This window comes from Ambystoma mexicanum, chromosome 12, assembly GCF_040938575.1.
Source record: "Ambystoma mexicanum isolate Mex_15411 chromosome 12, UKY_AmexF1_1, whole genome shotgun sequence".
NCBI classification, from domain to species: Eukaryota; Metazoa; Chordata; class Amphibia; order Caudata; family Ambystomatidae; genus Ambystoma; species Ambystoma mexicanum.
In genome coordinates this window covers 1,245,631,262-1,245,646,639 of record NC_090936.1, presented here as the reverse complement: position 1 = coordinate 1,245,646,639, position 15,378 = coordinate 1,245,631,262, and positions in this window count along the sequence as shown.

Here is a 15,378-nt window from a genome sequence, read left to right as displayed (position 1 = left end):
GCGGGTGGTGTACTGCAGGTGGCCAGGGGAAGGCAGACACTTCCTGATCCTGACCCTGGGGCGGTGGACTGTAGGTGGAATGGGGAAGGCAGACGCTTCCTGATCCCAGCCCTGGGGGTGGTATACTGCAGGTAGCCAGGGGAAGGCAGACGCTTCCTGATCCCAGCCCTGGGGGTGGTGTACTGCAGGTAGCCAGGGGAAGGCAGACGCTTCCTGATCCCAGCCCTGGGGGTGGTATACTGCAGGTAGCCAGGGGAAGGCAGACGCTTCCTGATCCCAGCCCTGGGGGTGGTGTACTGCAGGTAGCCAGGGGAAGGCAGACGCTTCCTGATCCCAGCCCTGGGGGTGGTATACTGCAGGTAGCCAGGGGAAGGCAGACGCTTCCTGATCCCAGCCCTGGGGGTGGTATACTGCAGGTAGCCAGGGGAAGGCAGACGCTTCCTGATCCCAGCCCTGGGGGTGGTGTACTGCAGGTGGCCATGGGAAGGCAGAAGCTTCCTGATCCCAGCCCTGCGGGTGGTGTACTGCAGGTGTCCAGGGGAAGGCAGACACTTCCTGATCCTGACCCTGGGGCGGTGGACTGTAGGTGGAATGGGGAAGGCAGACGCTTCCTGATCCCAGCCCTGGGGGTGGTATACTGCAGGTAGCCAGGGGAAGGCAGACGCTTCCTGATCCCAGCCTGGGGGTGGTGTACTGCAGGTGGCCAGGGGAAGGCAGATGCTTCCTGATCCCAGCCCTGCGGGTGGTGTACTGCAGGTGGCCAGGGGAAGGCAGACGCTTCCTGATCCCAGCCCTGCGGGTGGGGTACTGCAGGTGGCCAGGGGAAGGCAGACGCTTCCTGATCCCAGCCCTGGGGGTGGTATACTGCAGGTGGCCAGGGGGAGGCAGATGCTACCTTATCCCAACCCCAGGGGTGGTGTACTGCAGGTGGCCAGGGGAAGGCAGACGCTTCCTGATCCCGACCCTGGGGGTGGTGTACTGCAGGTGTCCAGGGGAAGGCAGACGCTTCCTCATCCCAGCCCTGCGGGTGGTGTACTGCAGGTGGCCAGGGGAAGGCAGACACTTCCTGATCCTGACCCTGGGGCGGTGGACTGTAGGTGGAATGGGGAAGGCAGACGCTTCCTGATCCCAGCCCTGGGGGTGGTATACTGCAGGTAGCCAGGGGAAGGCAGACGCTTCCTGATCCCAGCCCTGGGGGTGGTGTACTGCAGGTAGCCAGGGGAAGGCAGACGCTTCCTGATCCCAGCCCTGGGGGTGGTATACTGCAGGTAGCCAGGGGAAGGCAGACGCTTCCTGATCCCAGCCCTGGGGGTGGTGTACTGCAGGTAGCCAGGGGAAGGGAGACGCTTCCTGATCCCAGCCCTGGGGGTGGTATACTGCAGGTAGCCAGGGGAAGGCAGACGCTTCCTGATCCTAGCCCTGGGGGTGGTGTACTGCAGGTAGCCAGGGGAAGGCAGACGCTTCCTGATCCCAGCCCTGGGGGTGGTGTACTGCAGGTAGCCAGGGGAAGGCAGACGCTTCCTGATCCCAGCCCTGGGGGTGGTGTACTGCAGGTGGCCAGGGGAAGGCAGACGCTTCCTGATCCCAGCCCTGCGGGTGGGGTACTGCAGGTGGCCAGGGGAAGGCAGACGCTTCCTGATCCCAGCCCTGGGGGTGGTATACTGCAGGTGGCCAGGGGGAGGCAGATGCTACCTTATCCCAACCCCAGGGGTGGTGTACTGCAGGTGTCCAGGGGAAGGCAGACACTTCCTCATCCCAGCCCTGCGGGTGGTGTACTGCAGGTGGCCAGGGGAAGGCAGACACTTCCTGATCCTGACCCTGGGGCAGTGGACTGTAGGTGGAATGGGGAAGGCAGACACTTCCTGATCCCAGCCCTGGGGGTGGTATACTGCAGGTAGCCAGGGGAAGGCAGACGCTTCCTGATCCCAGCCCTGGGGGTGGTGTACTGCAGGTAGCCAGGGGAAGGCAGACGCTTCCTGATCCCAGCCCTGGGGGTGGTATACTGCAGGTAGCCAGGGGAAGGCAGAGGCTTCCTGATCCCAGCCCTGGGGGTGGTGTACTGCAGGTAGCCAGGGGAAGGCAGACGCTTCCTGATCCCAGCCCTGGGGGTGGTGTACTGCTGGTGGCCAGGGGAAGACAGATGCTACCTTATCCCAACCCCAGGGGTGGTGTACTGCAGGTGGCCAGAGGAAGGCAGACGCTTCCTGATCCCGACCCTGGGGGTGGTGTACTGCAGGTGTCCAGGGGAAGGCAGACGCTTCCTCATCCCAGCCCTGCGGGTGGTGTACTGCAGGTGGCCAGGGGAAGGCAGACACTTCCTGATCCTGACCCTGGGGCGGTGGACTGTAGGTGGAATGGGGAAGGCAGACGCTTCCTGATCCCAGCCCTGGGGGTGGTATACTGCAGGTAGCCAGGGGAAGGCAGACGCTTCCTGATCCCAGCCCTGGGGGTGGTGTACTGCAGGTAGCCAGGGGAAGGCAGACGCTTCCTGATCCCAGCCCTGGGGGTGGTGTACTGCAGGTAGCCAGGGGAAGGCAGACGCTTCCTGATCCCAGCCCTGGGGGTGGTGTACTGCAGGTAGCCAGGGGAAGGCAGACGCTTCCTGATCCCAGCCCTGGGGGTGGTGTACTGCAGGTAGCCAGGGGAAGGCAGACGCTTCCTGATCCCAGCCCTGGGGGTGGTGTACTGCAGGTGGCCAGGGGAAGGCAGACGCTTCCTGATCCCAGCCCTGCGGGTGGGGTACTGCAGGTGGCCAGGGGAAGGCAGACGCTTCCTGATCCCAGCCCTGGGGGTGGTATACTGCAGGTGGCCAGGGGGAGGCAGATGCTACCTTATCCCAACCCCAGGGGTGGTGTACTGCAGGTGGCCAGGGGAAGGCAGACGCTTCCTGATCCCGACCCTGGGGGTGGTGTACTGCAGGTGTCCAGGGGAAGGCAGACGCTTCCTCATCCCAGCCCTGCGGGTGGTGTACTGCAGGTGGCCAGGGGAAGGCAGACACTTCCTGATCCTGACCCTGGGGCGGTGGACTGTAGGTGGAATGGGGAAGGCAGACGCTTCCTGATCCCAGCCCTGGGGGTGGTATACTGCAGGTAGCCAGGGGAAGGCAGACGCTTCCTGATCCCAGCCCTGGGGGTGGTGTACTGCAGGTAGCCAGGGGAAGGCAGACGCTTCCTGATCCCAGCCCTGGGGGTGGTGTACTGCAGGTAGCCAGGGGAAGGCAGACGCTTCCTGATCCCAGCCCTGGGGGTGGTGTACTGCTGGTGGCCAGGGGAAGACAGATGCTACCTTATCCCAACCCCAGGGGTGGTGTACTGCAGGTGGCCAGGGGAAGGCAGACGCTTCCTGATCCCGACCCTGGGGGTGGTGTACTGCAGGTGTCCAGGGGAAGGCAGACGCTTCCTCATCCCAGCCCTGCGGGTGGTGTACTGCAGGTGGCCAGGGGAAGGCAGACACTTCCTGATCCTGACCCTGGGGCGGTGGACTGTAGGTGGAATGGGGAAGGCAGACGCTTCCTGATCCCAGCCCTGGGGGTGGTATACTGCAGGTAGCCAGGGGAAGGCAGACGCTTCCTGATCCCAGCCCTGGGGGTGGTGTACTGCAGGTAGCCAGGGGAAGGCAGACGCTTCCTGATCCCAGCCCTGGGGGTGGTATACTGCAGGTAGCCAGGGGAAGGCAGACGCTTCCTGATCCCAGCCCTGGGGGTGGTGTACTGCAGGTAGCCAGGGGAAGGCAGACGCTTCCTGATCCCAGCCCTGGGGGTGGTATACTGCAGGTAGCCAGGGGAAGGCAGACGCTTCCTGATCCTAGCCCTGGGGGTGGTGTACTGCAGGTAGCCAGGGGAAGGCAGACGCTTCCTGATCCCAGCCCTGGGGGTGGTGTACTGCAGGTAGCCAGGGGAAGGCAGACGCTTCCTGATCCCAGCCCTGGGGGTGGTGTACTGCAGGTGGCCAGGGGAAGGCAGACACTTCCTGATCCTGACCCTGGGGCGGTGGACTGTAGGTGGAATGGGGAAGGCAGACGCTTCCTGATCCCAGCCATGCGGGTGGTGTACTGCAGGTGGCCAAGGGAAGGCAGACGCTTCCTGATCCTAGCCCTGGGGGTGGTGTACTGCAGGTAGCCAGGGGAAGGCAGACGCTTCCTGATCCCAGCCCTGGGGGTGGTGTACTGCAGGTAGCCAGGGGAAGGCAGACGCTTCCTGATCCCAGCCCTGGGGGTGGTGTACTGCAGGTGGCCAGGGGAAGGCAGACACTTCCTGATCCTGACCCTGGGGCGGTGGACTGTAGGTGGAATGGGGAAGGCAGACGCTTCCTGATCCCTGCCCTGGGGGTGGTGTACTGCAGGTGGTGTTAAGCAGAAACCTGTGCAGTTCCCTCTGGGACCACTGCAAAAGATTTAGGCTTACAGGTGTTTGGCAGTAAACCCACTTGGTAGCAGTCTGTACCACACAGGTTCACCTGGTAACTGTGGCTGAGCAGTCAGACTTCCCTCAAGAAGAGTTAGGCAGTATGTGGAGTATACAAGATAGGGCAATTTACACAGTAGAAGAAGCAGACACGGAACAGAGCTTGGGTGTAAAGATATATAAATATTTATTTTAAGGACACATCTATGAAAACAATCTGGCACTAATACGGCAAACAACTTCAATTACAATTACTATAAGTATATCAATCCCCTAACAATATTTCGACAAGTCTAGGTTCAACGGCACCACTTATTTGCAGACAGAGGTGAATGCTTTAACCTAGATGGCACTCTAATATTCATTAGAACGGGAGAGAAAAGGCAGGGTATGAAACCAACTCGGTACCAACTCTTTTACGAAGCAAATGCAAGGCCCGCAAGGCAGGGTCTACTGTGGATTACAAAGTTCAGAGGCCGGGCCCACTCAGAGAGAGGCAAGGCGAAATGTCCCAACAAGTATCGCGCACCTAGCGAGTACTACGAGTACTGTTGGCTGTGAGGACCGGCTGCTCGAGTCTCCTCTCCACTTTGTGTCAAGTTGCTCGAATTCCCCAGGAGGACGTCTTTAACGGCTACACTTGCCTGCCTGACCTCAATCCAGGAATCTCAAAGAGTGCCCGTCCCACCCCTGGCTGCGGCTCTTCCTGCATCTATTATAATCTCCTACTCTTGCGCACCCGCGCTGCGCACCTAGCGAGTACCACGAGTACTGTTGGCAGTGAGGACCGGCTGCTCGAGTCTCCTCTCCACTTCGTGTCAAGTTGCTCGAATTCCCCAGGAGGACGTCTTTAACGGCTACACTTGCCTGCCTGAACTCAATCCAGGAAGCTCAAAGGTGATTGCAAAGACATTGACCCTTCATTTTGGACTTATTTCCGACGCCACTTTCACATAATTGGTGTCTCTCGTATAGTACGCCCCAAAGGGGCGTATAGTTATTTGAACTTTACAACGTTACAACGTATCTCTGATGTTCCTTGCACGTCGCGCCTGAGTGGTGCTTTGCTAACTTGTGACGTTTGTTGTCTATGCCACTTCTCATTACCTTTGTTTGTGTTTACATATTTCAGAGTGCCCGCCCCTCCCCTGGCCGCGCCTCTTCCTGCATCTATTATAATCTCCTACTCTTGCGCACCCGTGCTGCGCACCTAGCGAGTACCACGAGTACTGTTGGCTGTTCGCTGTGCGGGGTGCGTCGTGCAAGGAGTGGGTCTCTAGTCATTGATTGAGGTATTTGGAGTCGTGTGCATTTAATTAGTGAAATCTGAGTTTGTTGAGCATTACAACTGTAATTCACTTTTTCCAATTGTTTTAACAACAATACTCTCGACATCTCAATTTAGTAAGTCATGACATATCGGCTCACGACTAACATGCCCCACAAACTGTAAACATGTATATTCCACCCACAGGTTGCCAATTCCAACTAAGGGCGACAAAGTCGATGCATGTCCACAAGAATTTTATTCTGCCCATTCTGGCAGTAGCACAGGTAAAGTGATACCAGCGAAATCCAAGTTCCGTTTTGACATGGACATAGATGAATCTATTGTATCCATCTCTTCAATGTCCACTTCCCATTTGGGAATACCAAAGAAGGGTGCACACTCTAATATAAAGGGCTCTTCGCTTGCCCTAAAAACACCTAGTGTGATAACAAATTCGCGTCCGCTATCAGATACCACAATGTTGGCATCAACGCGAAATTGTCCACGCCTATCATCATCACGGCTTGCTATTTCTCCCATTTCCTTTCCTCCCCTCATGCAAGATCAGACTAATTCCTCTTTGGAGTTCAGCCAAAGCGAGTCCCCAATTGCACGGAGCATGTCCATTTATCCACCGGCAGATCCACACTGCAGTAAATCATCTATGATAGATCAGTCTCAATTGCAAACTTCAGTATCCGTGTTACATTCCTTTGCTTTTCCCACACCGAGACCCCCAAAAGCAGTTGAGCCAGACCTATTCTTACAACATGCAATCATGATACAGCCTGCCATGTCAGCCATCAATACAACCATTATGAGCCTCTGCAAGCTGTTTGAATCCCTATATACAAAAGTGTCACATCAATCTCGACAGTTGGACGACCTAATGAAATGGTTGACAGTTCACTACGCCTCATCGATTGCTAAAAACATACCTTCTCCAACAAGTGCCAGAACGAGCCATGATTGCACTGGGAGTGGGGGAGTGACTACACCATTAACATCTAAGCCAACTGCTACTTACGTTCCTGATCCAACTAATGCCAGGTTTACTGCTCTACCTTTTATTACTGGCATCATCCGTCCAGTTGAACAATTGCCTGTTATCACACCAGTGCAGCAAGAATGCAACTTGATGCCTCAAAAATGTTCAACACTAGAAGTTGATATAGCGCGCCCGCCCCTTGAGTTGTCCCGTAGCAGAAAAAGCGGACAAGGTGCGGGGCACTTAGATGCACTAAAGGCAAGGAATCCAAAGGTTGTCCCGAAGAAACCATTAGCATTAAAAAAGACTAAGAATATGGTCAACTTGAAACAAACCAAAAAGACTTGAAACTCTTTTTTTCAAAGCCTTGGGCAAGTCAACTGCATTACAAAGCAAAGAAATTCCATCTATAGGCCCAGAGATGGATTTTCTCTCTATGGCCGAGCATCCTCCAGCTATTTCGGGTGCCCCGGTGAATGGCCACCCTGTGAAGCAGATCAGTGAGGAGGCTCTGTCGGCTTGCAGATTAGTAAAACCGCTAGCTTTTATAGATCAGACAGTTAAGCCCAAAGCTACTAAGGCTCACCTGGATTTTGTGAAACCGTCCATTGAGTACACGTCAACTTCTGTGCTATTATCGGCACAGTCTAATGCTAAACCTTCTGGGGCTCCCTTATCCCCATTGTCACAGTTAGTACGCTCCATAGATCGGAATATAGAGGCCGACAAACAACTTGCGGCCCTAAAAGCACAAAATGATGCACACAGAAGATTTTTTGAGGAACATCGTATTGTTGACCCAATGAACATTGGAAAAGAAGGCAATAATCCGAATCGAGTCATATTGAGCACTTCTGATGACACCATCGGGCCACGGGTGTGTCCAGTTACCACCACATCACAATTTGATAAACAAATCAAACAGAAGCCCAGGACAACTTTAGCTGACTCAGTGCCGTCAGCGCAGTTAGCAAACTTCAAACAAACGATTGATGATTACCTGGCTGCTAGTTTAGCTCAGGCTAAAAATTCCCTGATTACGTCCGCAGGAGCTATGGAAGACAATTGTCCTCCGAACTTTACTGCTGCCCAAAATCAAGTGAGGGAAGCTGACCTTGACTACTATGAGAACAAAACGCAGGGCATGCCTTCTTTGCAGTGGGCTCCCCCGAAAAAAGCTATGGAGGTTGTGTCACACCATCTTAACCCGCGGCGTGAACACTTTTTTACACTCATCCTTAAATGCAGAGAAGGTAACTTCTCTAGCTATGGTTTAAATCGAAAAAGTGTTCTTAATATTTTCAGAGACATCAATGATCTTAAAAAGCTTGCATCCAATGACATCGAACAGATAGAATTCATCTCTGAGCTATCAACATCGATTGTCAGGCTTTGGATTCCCTCAGGCTTGGTTCGAGACGCAATTTGGCAATGCAAAATGCAATTGTTCAGCATGGGCTTCTTATTAGCAGAAGATCCTGAAAAAATGCCTGTGAAAAACCAATACCTTAGACCTAAATCCAATATCTATGCTGGAGCACAGCGAAAGCCTGATGAGGTTCAGTCTGGTAATTACAATCAGCAGTAACCATCAATAACAAATGCAGTAAATGATATTTCTCTATTAAGTTGGAACACGAGGGGCCACTCCCATCTACCTCGGACTTTTGCGAACTTCACTGACACATACCACTTAATAGCGCTACAAGAAACGTGGCTCCTCGTTCCCCCAGTCTGGGACGGCTACGACATTGCGCTCCTTCCAGCCCTACCTAGCAGTGGCCGTCCCTCGTCAGGTTTATTAGTGGGTGTACGCAGTGACAGTGGGTTCTCCATTGCTCCATGGGCCTCGGTGGGTGCCCCGATCCAGTTAGTACTTGTCACGGGCCACTCACAAGAATTAGCCCTGTTGAATATCTATCGCAATTCCCTCATCATGAGTGATGCAGTTTTTTTTGCGGGTATGGAAGAGTTATTGAATCTTGTTTTTGCCCGAACCCCTATAACTCATACTATTGTCTCAGGAGAACTTAATCTAGATTGTCGTGACATTTCTAATCCTTCTCCAGCAGCTTTACAATGGGCTAATTTGATGGCTGACAGAAACCTACATAGATTGAATGGGTCAGTGGAAGGTGACACCCATTCCAATTTCACTTGGCATCGGGGAGCCAGCACAAGCACGCTGGACTATATTTATATGAGTTCAAAATTGTTCCAAAATGTTCACTGCCTTTCAATAATGCCCCATCCAAATAGCGACCATTGTTTACTCGTAGCGCAGCTTGCATGGTCCTGTGAAGATAGACCGCATCGCCAGATGCACACTGCCACGGCCACTGTCAACACTACTAGAAATCGTCTTAAATGGACTGTTCAGGGGATCAAGACTCTTACGACCATCCTGGAAGATAACAAGTGGCACACTAAAGGCATACCATATCAAGATCTCTTAAATCCCTTTAAACAAACCATTACAATCGTAAAATCCAATCGCGTTCGTCATCCGCTTTCCTTTGATCCAGCAATTAAGAACATAAAAGGGGAATATCGGAAGGCCAGGAGACACAATCTGTTTCAGAATGGTCCTTTTTGTCATGAACTCTTGAACACTGCCAAATGTCGATATAAAAATTGGCTCAGACAGAGGAAAGCCCACCGATTTCAGCATGATAGCATTTCTATGCTGGCTGCAATGAGGCATAAAAACTCAGCTCAAATGTGGCAGATGCTCAATAATCATCATTCCAATTTACAGGGTGACGCTCAAATCAACAGCGTTTCCGAAAAAGATTGGTTTACGCACTTTTCAAAATTATATGACGATCCAACTTTCGTTAATTATGAATATACATCGGCTACAGATGCTCCCTGGCAACTTCAATTGTCTGAAGGGCTAATCCTGTCAATTATAACTCAAATTAGCTCATCTAGAGCACAAGGCCCAGATGGGTTATCGAATACTATGTTCAAGACCCATCCAAAACAATGGGCACATATTTTACATCTTATTTTCAAAAACATTCTCCGCACCCGTAAAATACCCTCCTCTTGGAAAACCTCTATTATTATTCCAATTTGCAAGAAGGGCGACCGTTGTTTACCGGCTAATTACCGGCCGATCGCTCTTCTTGACGCGCCTGGGAAGGTATTTGCAAAAATTATCCTCTTTGAATTCAATGCCTGGACACTTCATGCAAACTTACGCAACCCTCATCAAACAGGATTCGTGGCAGGCATGGGGACATCAGTAAACCTTTTTTCTTTAAATGCAATCAAAATGCAGTGTCTCCAAGATAAACAGTCTGTTTTTTTTGCATTTATTTATCTCCATGCAGCTTTTGATTCTGTTAGCCGTGCATTATTGTTGGCAAAGCTACAGAGAGATCAATGTCCTGCAATGCTTGTGGATATAATATATGGCCTTCATTCTGATACGTCGATCAAGGTGCGACTAACCTTAGACGGCCTGTTATCACAACAAATACCAACTTCGAGAGGACTTAAACAGGGTTGTCTATTAGCATCTGCCATTTTCAACTATTTTATTCAAAACGCAAGACATGATCTATCGAAAGTCGTCTCAGATTCACCAAAACTGAATGGCTATCCCATACAAACCCTCTTTTATGCAGACAATCTAGTTCTTATTTCTAGAACACAAGTGGGTTTACAGCGACTATTAAATGCCTTTTCGGCATATACTGTGACCAACAAATTAAAAGTGAATCTCATCAAAACACAAATTGTGGTATTTTGTCCCAAAAGACATGGCACTTCTTATGTTTGGTCGATGAACAATCTACCGATCACTAGAGTCCCACACTATGACTACTTAGTCATTATGTTTGACACTGCTAAACACCCAATGGGTTATCTCTTGCGTCTAGAATCAAGATTGACATCATTCACATCACAGGCCAGCATCTTGATGCATAAATATGGCAAATTTTCGGTACTTCCGGCTTGGCACTTTCTGGACAGCAAAAATAGTTCCGGCAATACTATATGAGCTTGAAACCTTCCAAGACATACCATCCCACTCGCTTACACAATGGGAGGGCCGTTATTGGCGTTGTATTTTGCATCTGCCAAACTGCTTACCAGCTGTATGGTTGAGGTATGAGCAGATTGGATTGCCACTCGACAGGGATGTCTTGCATATTTTGATGCTGATGCAAAGCGGTTTCCTCACAAAAAAATGCGCACACTGCCGGCATACTTAAAACGTTGCCCCTTGCCTAAGTACCGGCATTCCATCTTGAAACTGCGCTTTAACCTGTGGGGTACCAAAGATTTGTTGGCAAAAAGAAAACTGTTAAACCAGGCAGAAAACTTTTGCCATTTTTGTTTATTGAAGGACATAAGTGAGACCATGAGGCACCTCATTACTGAATGCACTGTCCTTCGTCCATTGCGCGAAATTCACTTTGCACGACATTGCAATTATTTACAGCTTGCATCACAAGATCTGTCCTGGTCCCTAATTTTAGGCTCTGGTTATCTACCTTTACAGATTGCAACAGTACATTTTCTTGCAAGTTTAAATCTTGATTCAAAGAGATTTGTTTTGTGACACATTCACATTCCCTTTCGATCGGTTTGAGTGAGGTGTCCTAATCCTCTCTGTTCCGTTGGGTCGCCTCCAAGCTTTTCTCCTTCTTTGTTCTGAACTGGTTCAACCTGCCGATAACAATTTGCTACACAGACTTGAACGCATCTCCACTAGAGACTTTTTGGGACATCGCGCCTTGCCTCTCTCCGAGTGGGCCTGGCCCCTGAACTTTACGATCTATTGTGATTCTTGCCTTCCTGCCTTGCATTTTATCCGCTAGGATTGAACTGTGTTGATTTCATGACCTGCCTATCTTTTTCTCTCCCGTCCTAACTAATATTCGAGTGTCATCTGGGTTGAGGTATACACCTCTGTCTGAAAATAAGTGGTACCGGTAGAGCCTAGAGTTGTCGATATTTTGCTAGGGGGATTGATCGTCTACTTCATAGAGTAATTGTGTTTGATTTGTTTGCCGTGATTTGCCTTAGTGTTTTTCATAGATGTTCTGTTATAAATAAATGCCTTAATATCTTTACACTAAGCCTCGTTGCGTGTTTGCTTGTCTTGCTGTGAAGAATTGTCCTATTTTGTATACTCCACATACTGCTCAACGTTTCTTGAGAGAAGTCTGACTGCTCAGCCACAGCTACCACGTGAATCTGTGTGGTGCGGACTGCTACCAAGTGGGTTCACCGCCAACGCCTGTAGTCCTAAATCTTTTGCAGTGGTCCCAGAGGGAACTGCACAGGTTTCCGCCTAACACACCCCCAGAGTCGGGATCAAGAAGGGTCTGCCCTCTCCTGGTCACCTGCAGTACACCACCCCCAGGATCGGGATCAGGAAGTGTCTGCCCTCTACTGGCCACCTGCAGTACACGACCCGCAGAGCTGGGATCAGGAAGCGTCTGCCTTCCCCTGGCCACCTGCAGTACACCACCCGCAGAGCTGGGATCATGAAGCGTCTGCCCTCTACTGGCCACCTGCAGTACACCACCCGCAGGGCTGGGATCAGGAAGCACTGCCCTCTACTGGCCACCTGCAGTACACCACCCCCAGGGTAGGGATCAGGAAGCTTCTGCCTTCCCCTGGCCACCTGGAGTACACCACTCCCAGGGCTGGGATCAGGAAGCGTCTGCCTTTCCCGGCCACCTGCAGTACACCACCCTCAGGGCTGGGATAAGGAAGCATGTGCCTTCCCCTGGCCACCTGCAGTACACCACCCGCACGGCTGGGATCAGGAAGCGTCTGCCTTCCCCTGGCTATCTGCAATACACCACCCGTAGGGCTGGGATCAGGAAGCGTCTGCCTTCCACTGGCTACCTGCATTACACCACCCTCAGGGCTGGTATCAGGAAGCATTTGCCTTCCCCTGGCCAAATGCAGTACACCACCCGCAGGGCTGGGATCAGGAAGCGTATGCCTTCCCATGGCCACCTGCAGTACACCTCCCACAGGGCTGGGATCAGGAAGTGTCTGCCTTCCCCTGGCCACCTGCAGTACACCACCTGCAGGGCTGGGATCAGGAAGCGTCTGCCTTCCCCTGGCCACCTGCTGTACACCACCAGCAAGGTCGGGATCAGGAAGCGTCTGCCTTCCCTTGGCCACCTGCAGTACACCACCCCCAGGGTCGGGATCAGGAAGCTTCTGCCTTCCCCTGGCCACCTGCAGTACACCAACCACAGGGCTGGGATCAGGAGGCATCTGCTTTCCCCTGGCCACCAGCAGTACACCACCCGCAGGGCTGGGATCAGGAAGCATCTGCCTTCCCCTGGCCACCTGCAGTAGACCACCCGCAGGGCTGGGATCAGGAAGCGTCTGCCTTCCCCTGGCCACATGCAGTACACCACCCCCAGGGCTGGGATCAGGAAGCATCTGCCTTCCCTTGGCCACCTGTAGTACACCACCCGCAGGGCTGGGATCAGGAAGCATCTGCCTTCCCCTGGCCACCTGCAGTACACCACCCGCAGGGTCGGGATCAGGAACCGTCTGCCTTCCCCTGGCCACCTGCAGTACACCACCCGCAGGGTCGGGATCAGGAAGCGTCTGCCCTCTCCTGGCCACCTGCAGTACACCACCCCCAGGTCTGGGATCAGGAAGCATCTGCCGTCTCCTGGCTACCTGCAGTACACCACACGCAGGGTTGGGATCAGGAAGCATTTGCCTTCCCCTGGCCACCTGCAGTACACCACCCCAGGGTTGGGATCAGGAAGCGTCTGCCTTCCCCTGGCAACCTGCAGTACACCACCCGCAGAGCTGGGATCTGGAAGCGGCTGCCTTCCCCTGGCTACCTGGAGTACACCACCCTCAGGGCTGGGATCAGGAAGCATTTGCCTTCCCCTGGCCAAATGCAGTACACCACCCGCAGGGCTGGGATCAGGAAGCGTCTGCATTCCACTGGCCACCTGCAGTGCACCACCCTCAGGGCTGGGATCAGGAAGCATCTGCCTTCCCTTGGCCACCTGCAGTACACCACCCGCAAGGCTGGGATCAGGAAGTGTCTGCCTTCTCCTGGCCACCTGCAGTACACCTCCCACAGGGCTGGGATCAGGAAGTGTCTGCCCTCTCCTGGCTACCTGCAGTACACCACCCCAGGGTTGGGATCAGGAAGCGTATGCCTTCACCTGGCCACCTGCAATACACCACCCCCAGGGCTGGTATCAGGAAGCATCTGCCATCCCCTGGCCACCTGCAGTACACCACCCCCAGGGCTGGGATAAGGAAGCGGCTGCCTTCCCCTGTTCCCCTGCAGTACACCACCCCCAGGGTCGGGATCATGAAGCTTCTGCCTTCCCCTGGCCACCTGGAGTACACCACTCCCAGGGCTGGGATCAGGAAGCGTCTGCCTTGCCTTGGCCACCTGCAGTACACCAGCCCCAGGGTCAGGATCAGGAAGCTTCTGCCTTCCCCTGGCCACGTGCAGTAACCTCTCCCAGGGCTGGGATCAGGAAGTATCTGCCTTCCCCTGGCCACCTGCAGTACACCACTCCCAGGGCTGGGATCAGGAAGCATCTGCCTTCCCCTGGCCACCTGAAGTACACCACCCGCAGGGCTGGGATCAGGAAGCGTCTTCCTTCCCCTGGCCACCAGCAGTACACCACCCACAGGGCTGAGATCAGGAAGTGTCTGCCCTCTCCTAGCCACCTGCAGTACACCACCCCAGGGTTGGGATTAGGAAGTGTCTGCCTTCTCCTGGCCACGTGCAGTAACTTCTCCCAGGGCTGGGATCAAGAAGCGTCTACCTTCCCCTGGCCACCAGCAGTACACCACCCCCAGGGCTGGTATCAGGAAGCATCTGCCTTCCCCTTGCTCCTACAGTCCACCACCCCCAGGGTTGGGATCAGGAAGCGGCTGCCCTCTCCTGGCCCCCTGCAGTACACCACCTCCAGGGTTGGGATCAGGAAGTGTCTGTCCTCTCCTGCCCACCTGCTGTACACCACCGCCGGGATTGGGATCAGGAAGCGGCTGCCCTCCCCTGGCCACCTGCAGTACACCACCCCCAGGGCTGGGATCAGGAAGCGCCTGCCGTCTCCTGGCCACCTGCAGTACACCACCCCCAGGGCTGGGATCAGGAAGCATCTGCCTTCCCCTGGCCACCTGCAGTACACCACACGCTGGGCTGGGATCAGGAAGCATCTGCCATCCCCTGGCCACCTGCAGTACACCACCCGCAGGGTCGGGATCAGGAAGCGTCTTCCCTGTCCTGGCCACCTGCAGAACACCGCCCCCAGGATCGGGATCAGGAATTGTCTGCCCTCTCCTGGCCACCTGCAGTACACCACCTGCAGGGCTGGGATCAGGAAGCATCTGCCTTCCCCTGGCCACCTGCAGTACACCACCCACAGGGCTGGGATCAGGAAGCGTCTGCCGTCTCCTGGCCACCTGCAGTCACCACCCGCAGGGCTGTAATCAGGAAGCATCTGCCTTCCCCTGGCCACCTGCAGTACACCACCCGCAGGGCTGGCATCAGGAAGCATCTGCCTTCTCCCAGCCAACTGCAGTACACCACCCCCACGGTTGGGATCAGGAAGCGTGTGCCCTCTCCTGGCCACCTCCAGTACACCACCCAAGAATTGGGATCAGGAAGTGTCTGCCCTCTCCTGGCCACCTGCAGTACACCACCCCCAGGGTTGGGATCAGGAAGTGTCTGCCTTCCCCTGGCCACCT